Source organism: Uranotaenia lowii, chromosome 2 (assembly GCF_029784155.1).
Source record: "Uranotaenia lowii strain MFRU-FL chromosome 2, ASM2978415v1, whole genome shotgun sequence".
NCBI lineage: Eukaryota > Metazoa > Arthropoda > Insecta > Diptera > Culicidae > Uranotaenia > Uranotaenia lowii.
The window spans coordinates 376,420,652-376,435,318 of NC_073692.1; the positions used below are offsets into that span (position 1 = coordinate 376,420,652).

Consider the following 14,667-nt stretch of genomic DNA (forward strand, 5'->3'; position numbering starts at 1 on the left):
AGCAATTCACCGCTTTTGCTCACTGGTGCGATATCAATTGCTTGCCCTTGAACCGCAGTAAATGCTCGGTAATATCGTTTACCCGTAAGCGACATCCTCTTCATGCAGAGTACATCCTTGGAGACCAATCCATCATCCGCGTGGACCATATCAACGATCTGGGCGTTATTCTTGACCGACGGCTGGAGTTCAAGACTCATACGAACTATGTTGTTGACAAAGCTTCTCGAAGCTTTGGATTCTTGTTTCGTATGGCCAAAGATTTCAAAGACGTATATTGCCTGAAAAGTCTTTATTGTTGCATAGTTCGTTCTATTCTCGAGTACGCTTCGGCTGTTTGGTGCCCTTTCTACCAGAATGGAGCTGAAATAATCGAGGCTATTCAGCGGCGTTTCTTGCGGTACGCTCTACGACACCTAAACTGGCAAGATCCGTTTCGTTTACCAAGCTATGACAATCGCTGCCGTCTCATAGGCTTAGATACGCTTCAAGTACGCCGAAATGCTACACGTGCCCTAGTTGTAGCGGACCTTCTAACATCTAGAATCGACTGCCCCGAACTGTTGGAGGCCAAACCTCTCAGCGTACGACCACGAGGATTACGAAACCAGAACCTGCTGCAGCTCTACGTACCTATTCGCCTGAACAATTACGGTGCTAACAGTGCTTTCATCGGCATTCTAAAAACTTTTAATCGGTTTTCCGAACATTTCGACTTCGACGTCTCAAGTAACATATTCCGAAAAAAAATTTTAAGTGTCTCTAGTATTGTGTAGTTTTATGTTGATATTAATTTTAATTTGTTAGTTTTAGTGTAGTCATTAGGATCAACATGTGATCCGTTGATGTTTTAAACAATAAACAATAAACAATAAACAAATGGCACGAGTAGGTTGGCAGAGCTATGTTTGTTTGAATTATACACGTGAGTTCGAAATAAAAATTATAGTAGCTGGAAAGAAATTTAACCACTTTTTCAAGAGTGTAATAAGAAAGGCTAAACTTGTATATAAATATATTAAAATTATTGTTAGACTAATTTTAGATTTATTTTTGCTTCTTACAATTGTCTATAAATGACTTTCATTATTTTATAGGTATCACATAACATGATATGTTAATGCCCAACCCACCTTCCAAATCTTACGCAAATCGATTCTGCAGATTTGGAGTCTATTATATTCACACAAAAAAACAAGATATCAAAATTTACTTGTTTGAGATGTGTCAAGAACTTTAGAGACAATTTTGACTAATTTTAAACTCGAAAGCTTAATTTGTGGCTTGTAGTTATGAAATGAGAGAAATTTTTGAAAAATATGGTGGTTGTTGACTACTATTTTCGAGTGCAATAAATGTTTGTATACTATACTGCGGAAAAAAAAAGTCTCGTGCTTATGGTACTTATGGAAACTTGTGGGGCAAATTGCAAAAAATCTAAAAGGTTTGGTGACGTGGTACTCGGTAAGAGAAGAAACCAGAGCACGTGCACTGCTACCAATAATGTAAGTGTGGATAAAATTGTAAAAATTGTCAAAAATTTCAAAAATGGCAAAATGGGCAAATTTTAAAAAAATGGACAAAACTGATTTTGTTGACTCAAAGGACAAAATTGATGAACTTCAAGAAATTGACCAAATTTGCAAACTTGACAAAATTGGTAAAATGGAAAAATTTTACCGAACTGACGAAATTTACAATAACGACAAAACTGACATTAATGACAGTACTGAACAAATTCAAAATATTTGCAAAATTTAGAAAATGGAAGTGTTGAACAAAATTGACAAAATGTGTAAGATTGACAAAATTTTTATTGTCTATTTTGTCAATTTTATAAATTTTGTCAATTTTGTTTAATTTGTTAATATGGTGAATTTAGTCAGTTATGTAAGTTTTGTCCATTTTGTAAATTTTGTTAATTTTTTGAAGGAATTTATTTTTATCAATTTGGCCAAATAATTTTTTTTTCAAGTCTGACAATTTGTCAGTTCAGAGAATTTGGTGAATTCAGCCAATTTAGTGATTTTTGCCCATTATGTAATTACTTTTAACAATTTTTTTATTTTGTTATTTTGACAATGTTTCAATTTCATCTATTTTGCAATTTTTGTCAATGTTGTCTGTTTCATGATAAATGACATTTATTGATAGTTTTGCTATTTTTGTCAATTTGATCAACCTTGTCATGATTAGAAATTTAGTAAATTTCATCAGTTTTGTAAACTTTGTCAACATTGTCAATTTCGTCAATTTTCTCATTTATAGCAATTTCAAAAATTTGACCAATTTTGTCAGTTTGCTCAATTTTTCTCAATATTGCAAGTTTGGTATTTATTTTTATTATTGTCGATTGGTCAATTTTTTCGTTCTTGGCCATTTTTGTGAATTTTCAAAATTTTGTCAGTACAAATAGTTAGGTCAATTATTGTCAATATGACAAATTTAGTCATTTTGATTATATTGTCAATGTGGTTAATTTTGTAGCAATTTTGACAAATCTGTCAATTTTGTCCATTTTGTCAATCTTTTAGTTTTCTTTAATTGTGCTGATTTTGTAAAAATTCGTCAGTTTTGTCAATTTAAAAATTCTATCATTTTGATAATATTGTAAGTTTTTAAATTTTTTTGATTTTAATCATTTCAATCAAATTTGTTCATTTTGTCGAAATAATCTTTTTGGAAAAGTTTGTCAAACTTAATACTTTTACCTATATTTGCCACTTAGTTGACGAAATTTGTCAATTATATAAAAATGGCCAAATTCGCATAATTTTCTAAAGAGCAGCTGGTTTTGCATTGGAGTAAATGAGGTGCACACATAATTTCACTCAATTATTACTTCTATATCCTCGCTTCCTTCATTTCTGAAGTTCTCAGAACAAACGTTGATTTATTTGAATCACATGGTTGGGCATCTTTATTTTAAATTGTCTTCTTCAATTTTTTTATTTTATTTATTTAGAAATAACCATACGCTGTGATTCGAAATAAAGAGTTCATTAAGATTACATTTATTTAATTTTTTTTCATAGAAACAGAATCATACAGGATATTCCAGAATCCAGCTATTTCAAAACCAACAATAAGTTGCAAATGATGGTATTTGTGTATTTGAAAATAATGATGTCTTAAAATACTTTCATCGAATGAATAATTGAGAAACTTTAATTTTTAATTCATTATGGATTTACTGCTTTTGAAGTTCTTTAATCATTTATCTGATTAAATCTGATCAGATAATCTGATTTAGAATTTGGAAATTCATAATTCGTTTATTATTCTATGACAACAGCCTGTGAGAAAGGCTACAATCAACTGTCAAGTGTATAAAATCGGATTTTGCATTTAAAAGTCGACCGAAGAAAAAACATTAAGAAGTTCAATCAATTTAACACAATTTTTCAAGTGTTTGTAATTTTTCAACCTAAGCAGTAAAGTATAGTAATATTTTACTTTTTTTTTTAAATTTACAAAATGAAGGCAATTTTGTTTTGTACAAGTTTTAGTTGTGGCATCTAATGTTAGATTAAGATAGGGAATAATATTAGGGGAAAAGGTACAAACTAATTTCATTAGGCAATAGTAGGAGGGTAGAAGAATAGGCTTGATAGTTTCGACCACACTAGTCAAAAATCCTCACGATCATACCCTTATAGCCAAACCTCCAAACCCAAATTATTTTGCTAGGATGCAAGGGTCCTAAAGCACAAGATTGATTTTTCATCTTTTTTTTTTCCTTTTCCAATCCATCCATTGACTTCAAAGACGTAGCGGGCGCCATTATTGATGTTCAAAGAAAGAAGAATAAGTTGTCCAGGATAGCGATATTCTAAATGGAAAGAAGTTGGGACTAGTTTATGTCAGTTTTTTGTTCTCGTAATAAAACTCTTTGTTTACATTTTGTTTAATACGACGTGATGGCAGCTCACGCGAAAAATATGCCATGAATTTTTTTTCCTATCAGCACTCGCATTTGAGATTCAGAAATTGTTAGGCCGGAACAAATATCAAACCTCTTCTTTTCCCGAGGAATCGAAAGAAGGCTGTTAAGACACCGCAAGGTTCGTTCTTGCTGATTTAACCCTCATTTCTCCTTCATTTCAATAAGTTCGGAAAATGCAGGTTCGTTTTTTTTTTTTGAGGAATCGAAAAAAGGCTGTTGAAGACATCGCAGGCTTAAAAAATGAATATATCGCTGATTTTATCCACATTTCGCCTACATGTTTTAATTAATTCAAACACAATAATATTCGGATTTTAAAATGTTGTACCAAATGAGCAGTAATGACTGTTCTACCCTCAATTCCTCAACATTTTTTTACTATTTAAAAATGTAGAGGAATTGAGGGTAGAAAAGCCAAAACTTCATTTTTCGATGCGTGCGGTGGCTTAAACTGCCTTCATTCTCCAACTTTTCTTTTCAGTTTTTTTAATTTTAAATATTTCAAAGCTTTACGATTTTACGTTCCTTCAAAATAAACTTAAGTTGACATTAGACATTTATACATATTTTGGAATACAAATTATGAAACATGTAGGTATTACCGTCAACTTTGGCAACATTCAACAGTTTTCCCCTTCAATGACTTTTTTTTTAAACGAACACACACATATAGGATCTCAGTGAAACTTCATGTTTCTTTGAAGAGATCTAAATTCTACTTAAGACTAAAGCGTACATCTTTCAAGGATATAATGGCTAGCATCTTACTAATGCTAACACCACCAGCCCGCAGAAAGAATACTACGTATGCAGTGACCGAGACTCGATCTCATGACCTCTGGCTTAAAAGACTTAAACGATATCCTCTAGGCCACGGTTGGCACTTCTTTAACAAAAAAAAAGGAATAGATAATGTCTATCAATTCTAATTTTGATGTTAAGATGTTTAGAAGTTTTAAAATGTATTAATTTCGAGAGAATTGTAATTGTAATTGTAATTGTTTCTTTATTCAGTGACGATAACCTTTTTTAAAATTACATTGTATCAGGTCAAGGAGATTTCAGTGGGAAAGCAAATAGAACAATGCAATGGAATGAATAAACACTATTTTAAGCTAACAATGAATTTAAAACTAATCAAACAAAAACAAGTATTGGAAGTAATTTAAATTAACAAAGGAGACAAAACGAAAAAAAAGGTGATTATTGCAGCAAGAGTTTGTATGTGGTTTTGAATGTGTCATATGAGGGCTTTTCCTTGACGGAGATAGGCGTACCATTCCAGAGCGACGCCCCAAAAACAAGCACGCTTTTCCTTCCAGATGTACCATGCCTCGGAATGATGAAACATTGGGTCCTCTCTTAACGTCCTCTTTGCAAATGTTGGGTAACATATCTTGGTAGAATGTTGTGATAAACTTGTCGCATGAAGCAGCATATTCGCAGTTGATAATTGGAGTCCAGCTCGTGACCAAGGATGAATTTCCGAACGCGTTGAGTCGTGTCTCTGCCCCGGAGGTTGAAAACAAACCGTACAGCTGACTTGAAACACATATTTAGTCGCTTCTTGAAAGCGGCTGTTAATCCAGGATAATAGATAATGTCGCAGTAAGTCAGCAAAGGAACTATTACGGATTGAACCAGTTTGAGGCGAGTAGGTCGAGATAGTACGGAAGAGAAACGACGAAAGGTTCTGAGGGTACCAAAAACCTTTGCTACGACGTCATTCACTTGCTGGGTCCATGAGAGGTTGATGTCCATGTAAATTCCAAGGTTCTTGACGGAGGTTGAAAGTGGTACAACTTCTCCTCTGAAAACTACTGCCACGTTCGGCACAATTGTTCCGGTTTTACTGAACACAATGGCTTGGGTCTTTTTCGGATTCGGTACGAGACAGTTGTTATTGGACCATTCCACGATTCTTGTCAGATCTTGATTAACTAGCTCGATGAGGTGGTCTACTTCGCCAACAGAGCCAGAGATGTACAGCTGTAAATCATCTGCGTAGAGATGGTATTGGCATTTCATCAAAGCGTTCGGTAGACTATTGATGTACAGGCAGAAAAGAAGTGCACTTAGACAAGAACCCTGTGGAGTGCCATCGATGAGCTCTCGTTCAGTTGACAGGCTCGTACCAAGACGTACAATTTGTGAACGACTGTTCAAAAAGGATGATATGAGGTCTGAAGCTTCGCTTGTAAAGAAAAACTCGTTTTCTAATTTACTTCTTAATAGGCGATGATTGACGCAGTTGAACGCCAAAGAGAAGTCGACAAGCACCATGACTGTACAATCACCTTTATCTAGGCCGCTATAAATGTCATGGGTAACCTTTGCGAGTGCGGTAGTGGTGCTGAAATTTTTCCTGTACCCAGACTGATGCTCAGCAAGAAGAGGAGGTGTAGAACAGTCAAGATAATCAGTTATCTGGGAAAGCATGACTTTTTCGAAAATTTTGGATATTGCTGGTAACACACTGATAGGGCGATAGTCTTTGGGTTGCGCGGGAGCAGAAATCTTAGGGATAGGAGTAATAAGAGCCCTTTTCCAGATATCAGGGAATGATTTAGTATCGACTATGGAGTTGAAAAGTTCACAAAGGATGGGAAACACAAAAGGACACAGGAGTTTCACAAACGAAATAGGAATCTCGTCGGTACCAGTAGCGTTGGAATGTATGTCGTATATTTTGCGACTGATTTCACCAGCATTAGTGTGATGAAAGCTAAAAGGTCTACGATCGGCGTGGTTTTGTACCGGTGTTGGATGATAAGTACTGATAGGTGGTATCATCTGTCTGTGACCTTCAGAGAAGAATGTATTCAGTTCTTCAACGTTCCCTTCGATACAGGAAGGGTTGTCTTTAGGGTTGTTATGTACACCTTCCCGTTTAAGATTACTCCATAAGGTTTTAGATGGAAGTTTGTGATCGAAGTTTTTATCTGCGTAGCTTTTTTTGGCGGTATGTATCAACGACGTGACTTTGTCACGGTGTCGCATGTATTCTTTCCATAGGTTATCATTTCTTGAGCGATTGGGATTTCTCTGATACAGAGAGTAGGCAAGGTTTCTAACTTTGATACATTGCTTTATCCTGTTAGTAATCCAGGGAGTGCGCTCATCACGCAGAGTAACGGGTCTTTCAGGAGCGTGTCGATCAAGGAGGCATCTAAGACTTGTCGCAAGAAATTGTGCTTTGGTGTTAGGGTCAGTCGAGGCATGAAAAGGTTCGAAGTCTAGAGCTAGGAAATCAGCTTGAAGTTGCGAATTGTCTATGTCACGAAAACTTCTCAATAGTTTTGTTTGAGGTGGTGGTCTATGTGTTCTAATATCGGTGAGTAAAAATACTACCTCGTGATCTGAAACTGAGCTGCCTAGCAGAACTTTAGATTTGACGACGTGTTCAGGTGAGTCAGTTATCATGAGATCAATTGTAGTAGCACTAGATTCGGTGATACGTGTGTAATCAGTTGGAAGCACAGATAGATGGAAAGTAGAGTTAATTTGACGCAACGCTGATATGTTAAAGGAAGGTTGTTGGGAAGATACGTTAATATTGAAGTCGCCAACTAAAAACAATCTGTCAAACTGGTGATCCATGAGATCAAGTAGCAGTTTCTCGTAGCACTGGCTAAAAAGTTGATTTGAGCCTGATGGGTTATAAACCACAACGACACATATACACAGATCATTCACTTTGGCGAGCACGGCGAGGTATTCAACACGGCAACTGATGGCAACGTTATTATCAAAAACGGATTTAAGAATAGTTTTAGCCCTAATGCCTTTCTGAATGTAGATACCAATGCCACCACAGGTTTTTGAGCGCCCACGAGAAGCAGGCAGACAGTGTTTGACAAAATTGTAGGACGGTATTCGGATAGGACCGACAGGAGAGGAAACTTTCATCAGTGTTTCGCTGACAGCAAAGAAATGGTAGTCATTTCGATCGAGCAGAATTTTCATGCCATCAATGTGATTTTCTAGACCACGAACATTTAGATGACCAATGCGTAGATTAGAGCGATTCATGGGGAGTGTTCAGGGGAATGTCAGGGGGTGAAGAGCTGTCATCATGAGAAGGGGAAGGGGGTCGGATTTCAGATTCAGCATCAAAGAAAACTGAAGACTCATCCTTAGACGAACGGTTTCTGATAAGTTCGGTGAGCTGTTCAGTACTATTGACTCTAGTATAACTCTGCATTTCTGGTAGTAAAATGGATACTCTGTCGTTTCGGACAAATATAGACTTGATGAGTTTTTTCTGTTTAAACCGGAGTGCAAGGTTTCTTATCAAGAACGAGTTATAAGACAGCATTTCATTTATAGTAAACCGATTCTCAAGAGGAAATCCGATCCGTAGGTTAGATAGTTTAGCTTCACTAAACTTCTTAAAATAGTTATGCAGGACTGTTTCCTTAGCAGCATGATCAGAAAAAATGACAATTATTGTTGGAGTTAACGTACGGTCAGTCCATTTCGACGAAATCAATCAGTTATAACTGATGAACCAATAAAAACTAAATGAAAAACAAAAAAACTTGTTTTAATCTATCTTATTTTATATCTATCTTAATTCAATCAAGGATTCAGATTTTACCTAAATATCCAAATTTTGGAGTTAATGCTTTTAAAAATTAAATTCCAAAATTTAGAAAAAAAAAATCATTAGGTAACATTGCAATTATTTCTTACGCCACTGAAGAAAGTCTTCAATTCATTCAACAACTTTATTCAAGACTGCAAAACGATTTGGCTTTAGCATTAAAAAATATAAAAAAAATGTAATTTAGTTTAAAAAAAAACCCTGCAGATTTGGTAAAATTCACGTAGCTGGAAAAAATAAGTTGAAATAAACTTTTTTTCTGCCAGAAGTTAAACCTCCTTTCGACGTCCAGGAAAGTTGATCATTGAATTGCAACCTTTTTTCGAATTTTCTGTTATTTTCTACAGCTTAGAGTGTCCATTTCCCAGCCATATTTACGTTCCCGGGATTCGGGAAATCTGATCATCCTATTCCCGAGACTTTCCGGGATCCCGGGAAAAATTGAAATAGTAAATTATAACCCCTTTCTACTGCATATGTATGAAATCATAGATATATGGTATTCGGTACTTACTTTTAGCCTTATTCTTTATTGTAAAACATATAAAACTATTTAAATATCTCAAAAATTAAATGAGCATTTATTGAACCTAAAAAATATTTACAATATTGTTACGATTTTTTAAACATTAAACTTTTTTAATCAAATCAAACTATTTTTAAGAATTTTGACATCATTTGCATAAATTTCTTAGTTAAAGGTGAACAAAATTATTTCCACTAACGCAAAAATTGTTTTACTTTAGTCAAAATTACTGCAGCAGATTGTTTAAATAATAACTTGTTAATATAAATGACTTTAATCGAAAAAACTACAGGAAATTAATCAAAATATTACCATAAAATTTATTTCTTGGCAAAATTATGGTTATTCTAAGCAGTAAAATAAAGAATTGTTTTTTTCTACTGCGTTGAACTAATATAATTGAGCCAAATTAATAAATTTAATGCATATATAATATGTTTAACAATGATTTTGATTAATTTAAAATAAGAAATAAGAAAAAAAAAATGACTGAAAACTATTTTTTTATGTTGCCTGAAACGAACGGTTAAACTCTCATCAACTCTCCGTTTCATGGAATAACAGTTTGTGGTGCGCTTCCTGACTTATGATTCCAAAAGAAGCTAGATCTTCCAAAGAAATGACATCAGACTATGAAATCTCTTAAAAACGGTTTAAACGGATGTAGCCAAAAACGAATATTGCCAAAATCGAACAGGCGCTGCAGTATTTTAACCAACATAATTGACTCTTCTTGCTGCAAAAATTGGATAAAATAAAGAAAGATTTTTTACTATCGATAAAAGTTGATTTGCTAGACTTCAGGTTATTCATCAAATATAGTAAATTTTCATATAACTGCATCACTGCACTTATGTTTCAAAAAGTGTCATTTCTACTGTCCACGTTTTGCGAAACGGAAGTTCTTAATGATGAATATTGCTAAATAGAGCATTCCATCTTTTCTTGTGGTGTTTATTTGTTGATATTGTTTACTTTTACATTTTCGTTGTTTTTCACTTGTAGCACAAGGTTTTCTTGAAAATCATTTTTTTAATAAAATTTTGTCAATCTTTAGAGAAAAAAATCGGCTATATACCAAGGTAGAACAATAATTTTTCTTACTGACTATGACCTATTTTACCAATTTAGGTTGCGTAATTTTTCAAAAATTTAACTCGATTTATTATGTTTGGGAATTCCCGGGATTTTTCCATAGTTTTCGGGCCACAAAGCGCTAAAATTTTCGGATTTCTACTTTTACAAATTACCAATGGGGGGACCAAAATAAATCGGAAAAATCGAAATTTCAATTGTAATGAAAAATTACTTAAACACAAAAAACGTCAAAATGTGTTGTTGTCTTGTGTAAACGACCGGTTTTCCGCAATACGGCTCAGAAGTCCCAGAAAATCGATTTTCGGCCAAATTTTTTTTTTTTTTTTGCTGGATAACACCAGATCTCGACGTTTCATGCATTTTTAAATCATTGAGCATCGAAATAAAAATTTCGATTTTCTGGATTTCCTTTGGTCCCCCTTCTTTGTTTAAAAAAATTCTAAAATCGTTTTTTGACAAAAAAAAAAATTTTAAGATAGCACCAGATTTTGACGTTTAATGCATTTTTAAGTCATTTGGCATCAATAATAAAATTTCGATTTTTTTCTGATTTTTGTTGTTTCGGTCAATTTTTAGGGTACAGAAAAACGAAACTTTGAGCGATTTGAGGTCCTCCTAAATCAAGACCGATAGAGCTGAAATTTTGCACACGCCAGTTTTTTCTACAAAATCTATTGTGATTTGTGAAAGTAGACATGGCCCGTTTGGCTGCCACCCTAACGTACATTCATTGATGATTTAACAAACAAAAACATCCCAATCAAGCAGATATTCACTTTTTTCACACAATGGAAAACGATACAAAAAGGCGATCAAAATTGTTTACGCCAAAACGAAGCATTTAAGACTTCAAGACATTTTACCTACATTACTTACTTAGTACTTTAAAATGAGCTTTTGATACAATTGATTGAATCACCTAGAAATGAAATTTGTAATTTTCATTTTGGAGCTGTCATGTCATGAGCAAGTTTTTAGATTGTAAAAAGTTTCGTTTGGTAACTTTGTTCAAGACGTTGTAGAAGCTTACCATAAAAAGTTAGAATCAAAAATAAAAAAAATAAATTTACGATATCTTTTCGATCAAAGCTTAAACATGCAAGGTTTTTTAGTAAAAGTTTTGAGACACTCAAAATGGAACATTTTTGTAGAACATAGTTAATAAAAACGAAACGGATATATTGATAAATACTAAGAAAAAATAGCTGATATCAAACAATTGTATCTTCCTAGTTCGGGTGAGTTCAGTTAATGTTTTATTGTTTTGGTTGCATTACGATCAGGCAGATTTTACGTTTATAATAATCCATAGATTTCAACGTTAAACCGTTTATTTTGTAGCTTTATGATTAATTTAACGTTTGTCTCTTCATCCAATTGCATCATTTAGCAAAAAATAAGACATTATTTTTAGAATGGACAAAAAATCATAGAAAATATGAGCAGTGTGTTTTTTCCAAAACTTCATGAATCATAGGTTTTTGTGATTTTGGAATCTTTTCTCTGCATATTCCATGCAATGTTTTTTTATTTACAATTTTCATTTTAGGTTATAAGCTGATGGAATGTACTTACTTAAGGGGGGGGGGGGGGGGTGGTAGGGTCTAACACTTTAAAAATTTCGATTTTTTTATTTTTTATTTTCTTATTGTAAAACATTTCAAGAATGTTGTGTCAAATTTTCAAGTCAATTGAAGCAAAACTGTAGAAATTATAGGCCTTTATCTCCTCCTATCTAATACTGCAAGAAAGCAAGAGCAGAAACTTCAAACGCGTTTTTCTCGAAAGCACATTTTTAAAGTCCGTGGATTTCGTCATTTGAAAACTACTTATCCGATTCTTTTCAAATTTGGAACATATTTTCTACATATAAAATACCAAACCCCAACGTTTTTCTTTTTTGTTTTTTTTTTACTTTGGGGAGAATTTACAGGTGAAAAATGGCGGATTTTTTCGTGAAAAATCGTAGTTTTTACTTCAAACAGCCACAAAAATTTCATAAAAAATTTTTTAAGTTAAATAAAAACGTTGGGGTCTAGAAAAGCATCTATTAAAAATATTTTGCTCTGATTTTTTGACTTCAGATGATTCTGTGCTGAGATACAGTGTCCACCGCAAATCCTGTTTCCTAAAAGGCATCCTCGAAAGTGCTCCGTCACCGGCTCATTTTTCAATATTTTTCTATGAAAAAATTACTAAATGTTCTTTTAACAATGCTTTGTATAATTCAAAAAATTTTAATACATTTGTATGAACGATAGCTCTAGAAAAAAATCGTGAAAATGGTGTTTTTTATAGCCGTTAGACCCTACCCCCCCCCCCCCCCCCCCCTTAAACAATCTTTAGAAAAGAATAATCGGCTATATACCAAGGTAGAACAATAATTTTTCTTATTGACTATGACCTATTTTTCCAATTTAGGTTGCGTAATTTCTCAAAAATTTATCTCGATTTATTTTGTTTGGGAATTCCCGGAATTTTTCCATAGTTTTCGGGCCACAAAGCGCTCAAATTTTCGGATTTCTACTTTTACAAATTACCAATGGGGGGACCAAAATAAATCGGAAAAATCGAAATTTCAATTGTAATGAAAAATTACTTAAACACATAAAACGTCAAAATGTGTTGTTGTCTTGTGTAAACGACCGGTTTTCCGCAATACGGCTCAGAAGTCCCAGAAAATCGATTTTCGGCCAATTTTTTTTTTTTTTTTGCTGGATAACACCAGATCTCGACGTTTCATGCATTTTTAAATCATTGAGCATCGAAATAAAAATTTCGATTTTCTGGATTTCCTTTGGTCCCCCTTCTTTGTTTAAAAAAATTCTAAAATCGTTTTTTGACAAAAAAAAAATTTTAAGATAGCACCAGATTTTAACGTTTAATGCATTTTTAAGTCATTTGGCATCAATAATAAAATTTCGATTTTTTTCTGATTTTTGTTGTTTCGGTCAATTTTTAGGGTACAGAAAAACGAAACTTTGAGCGATTTGAGGTCCTCCTAAATCAAGACCGATAGAGCTGAAATTTTGCACACGCCAGTTTTTTCTACAAAATCTATTGTGATTTGTGAAAGTAGACATGGCCCGTTTGGCTGCCACCCTAACGTACATTCATTGATGATTTAACAAACAAAAACATCCCAATCAAGCAGATATTCACTTTTTTCACACAATGGAAAACGATACAAAAAGGCGATCAAAATTGTTTACGCCAAAACGAAGCATTTAAGACTTCAAGACATTTTACCTACATTACTTACTTAGTACTTTAAAATGAGCTTTTGATACAATTGATTGAATCACCTAGAAATGAAATTTGTAATTTTCATTTTGGAGCTGTCATGTCATGAGCAAGTTTTTAGATTGTAAAAAGTTTCGTTTGGTAACTTTGTTCAAGACGTTGTAGAAGCTTACCATAAAAAGTTAGAATCAAAAATAAAAAAAAATAAATTTACGATATCTTTTCGATCAAAGCTTAAACATGCAAGGTTTTTTAGTAAAAGTTTTGAGACACTCAAAATGGAACATTTTTGTAGAACATAGTTAATAAAAACGAAACGGATATATTGATAAATACTAAGAAAAAATAGCTGATATCAAACAATTGTATCTTCCTAGTTCGGGTGAGTTCAGTTAATGTTTTATTGTTTTGGTTGCATTACGATCAGGCAGATTTTACGTTTATAATAATCCATAGATTTCAACGTTAAACCGTTTATTTTGTAGCTTTATGATTAATTTAACGTTTGTCTCTTCATCCAATTGCATCATTTAGCAAAAAATAAGACATTATTTTTAGAATGGACAAAAAATCATAGAAAATATGAGCAGTGTGTTTTTTCCAAAACTTCATGAATCATAGGTTTTTGTGATTTTGGAATCTTTTCTCTGCATATTCCATGCAATGTTTTTTTATTTACAATTTTCATTTTAGGTTATAAGCTGATGGAATGTACTTACTTAAGGGGGGGGGGTGGTAGGGTCTAACACTTTAAAAATTTCGATTTTTTTATTTTTTATTTTCTTATTGTAAAACATTTCAAGAATGTTGTGTCAAATTTTCAAGTCAATTGAAGCAAAACTGTAGAAATTATAGGCCTTTATCTCATCCTATCTAATACTGCAAGAAAGCAAGAGCAGAAACTTCAAACGCGTTTTTCTCGAAAGCACATTTTTAAAGTCCGTGGATTTCGTCATTTGAAAACTACTTATCCGATTCTTTTCAAATTTGGAACATATTTTCTACATATAAAATACCAGACCCCAACGTTTTTCTTTTTTTTTTACTTTGGGGAGAATTTACAGATAAAAAATGCCGGATTTTTTCGTGAAAAATCGTAGTTTTTACTTCAAACAGCCACAAAAATTTCATAAAATTTTTTTTAAGTTAAATAAAAACGTTGGAGTCCAGAAAAACATCTATTGAAAATATTTTGCTCTGATTTTTTGACTTCAGATGATTCTGTGCTGAGATACAGTGTCCACCGCA

At 33.3% G+C, this 14,667-nt stretch overlaps 1 protein-coding gene across 1 annotated transcript in view; it reads right to left on the bottom strand.

The window, feature by feature from the left end:
• Nucleotides 1-14,667, bottom strand: part of LOC129740893 (neuropeptide Y receptor type 2) — a 513,355-nt gene that overhangs the window by 497,724 nt on the left and 964 nt on the right. The window lies entirely within an intron of this gene.